The 3608-nt window shown below is 31.1% G+C and overlaps 1 long non-coding RNA gene across 2 annotated transcripts; it reads right to left on the bottom strand.

Annotated features, from left to right (window-relative positions):
• Window positions 1-280: 280 nt before the first annotated feature.
• On the bottom strand, window positions 281-3075 carry LOC106373707. 2 transcript variants are annotated; one of them, XR_002655250.2, is made up of 3 exons: window positions 1815-2125; window positions 1310-1472; window positions 281-573 (listed from the first exon to the last, which is right to left on the bottom strand). It is a non-coding gene; the product is annotated as an uncharacterized LOC106373707 (long non-coding RNA). The 2 variants fall into 2 exon arrangements; XR_007318662.1 differs by lacking the exon at window positions 1310-1472 and having other exon boundaries at window positions 1815-3075.
• Between the last annotated feature and the right edge of the window lie 533 nt (window positions 3076-3608).

Genomic DNA, 3608 nt, shown 5'->3' with positions numbered 1-3608 from the left:
ATATCGTTTATACCATTAATGAATAACTAGCCTTTGACCCGCGCGCCCGCGCGGGTTTTATATGTTTTTCATGTTTAACAATGTCATAAATATAATTGTTTATGTTCTTGCTACAGATTCATATCTACAGATTCATATGTTATTGAGTTTTGACATTGATGTATTTTGTTCAATGTGTTTAGTATCCGAACTATAAGGTTGTGTTTTCTTAATTGTGTTTTTAATCATGTTTTTAATCGTGGGTTTTATTAAATTATACTACAAATACTGGGATTTAAAGTTGAATATAAAGTTCAAATTTTATAATGAGATTTTTTTAAACAAATATATTATTTAGATAGAAACATAAAAAAATAATGAAAGCAAGTTGCAAAAAAACATTCAAAAATAAGTATAGATTATTGTAATCATTCGAGTGATCTGTTTAGAGCTAGACTTTTGCATAACCTTCCAAAGGGCATAAGAAGTAAAAGGGTCTACCATCAACTCACAGAAGATCAGAGCTACCTCTCCTAACACCTGTTGCCCAAGCAAAAGTGTAACATTTGGACTTTAAGATCCACCACATAGTTTCTGAAAGATAACATAATATTGGTGAGTAAACAAAAGGGAGAGATAAGAATACACATAATTTCATCGCATGTTTACGCAAAAATGTTCACATAGAGTCTCAACACGTTATGATTATCTCATGAATCAAATATTGGATTAGCACCTGACGACCATACAAGACATTTCTGAAGCATGTAGCAGCCATGTTCATCCATTGATAGCAGAAAATAGTTATAAGGGGGAATTTCAAAAAGAATATGTAAAGAACAAAAACACAGTGGATAGAAAAAATTGTCCTATTCCAAGACAACATGTTTGGAAAAAATGATTCAGAGACAATCATGTGTCATGACTAACTTTACTTGTACCACAAGCAATACAATAACCATGGTCAGACTTGCTACAGAATATACCATACAAAGATTGGAATATGTTTTCAGTCATATGACTTCTACATAAAATCATGAACAGAAGAAGATAGTCACTACTTAATTGAAGAGGCAACTTGAGACATCAAACTGATTCATATACTTTGATTTGCTGCAATATATTTATTCAACTATATGATAAAGAAAGTGACCTACAGTTTCGAAAAAGACAGAGCCCTTTCAATAAGGGTGAAAACTGACTCCATGGCTATAAACAAAGACTCATCGCATAAATATTTTTTACTAACTAACTTAACTGTTGAGATATAATGATATGGTAAGAAAATACTTCAAGAACTAAACCAGAGTACTATGGATCAGATGCTTACTCGTTTCTGCGAAGGATAGAACTGGTTCAAGTATAGCATAATCACATGTTTAGTACTGTTGCTCCTTGTAAATGGAAGTACTCCCATGCTTACAGCTCTAACTACTGGCATAATTTGTTCTTCAGAACGAAGACACCTCAATAGAGACTATATCTAACGGAGTCTATGATGCCAAAAACAAAGAAAGTCACCAAATAAAACAACACTGGGTACAAGCATTATCTGTCTTACTCCAAACTAAGACAATAACTGAGCCTAAAAGTTATTACATTATAAAATTAATGGTTGTGATCTTTATTAACATTACAAGCATCTCTGCCTTGCTCTTACACTCAGATGGCAGACCAAAACAACAAACAAAACCACTTGAGAATAAACGTAACTGTAATTACAAACAATTTTTTTTATTTCATCATTCCTATAGCTCCATACACAACTTATTCAAGTTCAATGATACCATCTTTCAGATCTAAAGATTAAAGAAGAGGAGTGATTGATGAAATACCTGAATATGAGGCGTTTATCCAGGTTTTGTACACATTTAAGGCGGTGGAGGAGCTCGTACATGAGATCCACGTCTGAATATTCCAAATCCGCCGGAAAGCCTCGCGGTTAAAATAACCGTTTCCGGAGCTGTTGTTGGTTGAATTGAACGGCTTCTCGACGGCGGACTTTTCGAGCTTCAACAAATTGAGAAGGTCAACGACGATTTCAATATCCGGCTTGGCTGTGATTAATGGTAGGTTTACACAAATGTCCTTAATGGTATAGTTTAGCGAAATAATAGGTTAGCAAATGTATAAAACGAATATGTTTAATAACAGTGGAATAAGCTGGTAATTATTGGAAAAAATTCGGGGTTAAGTAGAAAATGTACTTCACTTTTAATAGAATAGATATATATATATATGTATAATACCCATAAAATAAAAACGAAATGTAATTTTTTATTCGATTAGTGATTAAAATTAATAATAATAATAAGAATTATCAAGAATCTAAAAATACATTTTAAAATAAAAAGATAATTCCTATATATATTATGTTGTTATCTGAAAAATCTTGTAATAAGAAGTTAAAAATAAGAAAAAAACAGAAAACATATAAATAAATATTAATCAAGTAACATTCTTAATTTTATATAAATGAAAAAATAATATTGAATGATTTTATAATTTATTTCTATATCTATATATATAAAGTTAGTTTTTTTTCTTCTTATGACAAGTGGCAAGGAGGTTTGATGACATGTGTCCACATGTATTTTTGTTTTTACATTTTAGGTCCTTCTTCTTTTACACTATTGCAATTTGGTTTTGTACTTTCTAATTATGCACTATTATTTTTTTCACACTAACCATTATTATGTGAAGTTTTATAATATATTTTATTAGTCAATAAAATTAGAGATGAATAAAGAAAAAATAAAAAAATTAAAAATAGATTTTAAATATTTTATTTATTCACAACTAAAAAAAACATAAATTTTTACTATTTTATTATTTTTTATTAATTTTCTATTATTTTATTTACAAATTATTATTTATTTTACTATTAAAAATCAGAAAATAACTAAACTAAAAAAAACTAGAGTAAGACACATAATCTAAACTTAAATCTCCACAATCACAAATAAAAAATAGAATACTATAGTAACACTTACTAAATAAAAGTCTGAAACACAAATGAACACTACAAGAAAACAACGGTATTCTGACGGACATTCCGACGGAAAATGAAATCCTCGGAATATCCCGAGGAATTTCCGAGGAAATTCCGAGGAAACACAAAATTGGGTTTCCTCGGAATTTCCTCGGAATATACCAACGGAATTCCGAGGAAATATCAATCCGTCGGAATATTCCGAGGAAATTCCGAGGAAAAATGTGTTACTCGGAAAAAACCGATGAATTCCGAGGAAATATTATAGCCGTTGGAGAGCCGTTGGGGGATTTTACAAAATTCCGAGGAAATTCCGACGAACTAGCCTTTGGCGTCGGAATTTCCTCGGTCTGTCGGCAAGATTTAAACTATAAATACAAGCACTCATCTTCCTCTTCATTCACTCCATATCTTCATCCTCCCTCTTACTCTATTTACACACGAATTTGATTCATAAAAAATATGTCTTCTTCAAATTATTTTCGTTCTTGGATCGATCGACCTCATTTGGATCCGAACACGAGATTGCTTACGGAAGAATACCAACGAGGTATAACCGAATTCATGGGGTTAGTTCACCGACAACCGGAAGCAAAAACATGTATGTTAAGATGTCCTTGCTCTAATTGTAAAAATA

The sequence above is a fragment of the Brassica napus genome, chromosome C1 (assembly GCF_020379485.1).
Source record: "Brassica napus cultivar Da-Ae chromosome C1, Da-Ae, whole genome shotgun sequence".
In the NCBI taxonomy this organism is placed as follows: Eukaryota; Viridiplantae; Streptophyta; class Magnoliopsida; order Brassicales; family Brassicaceae; genus Brassica; species Brassica napus.
Note: the sequence above shows the minus strand (reverse complement) of the source record. Positions and strands in the feature narration are given on the sequence as shown.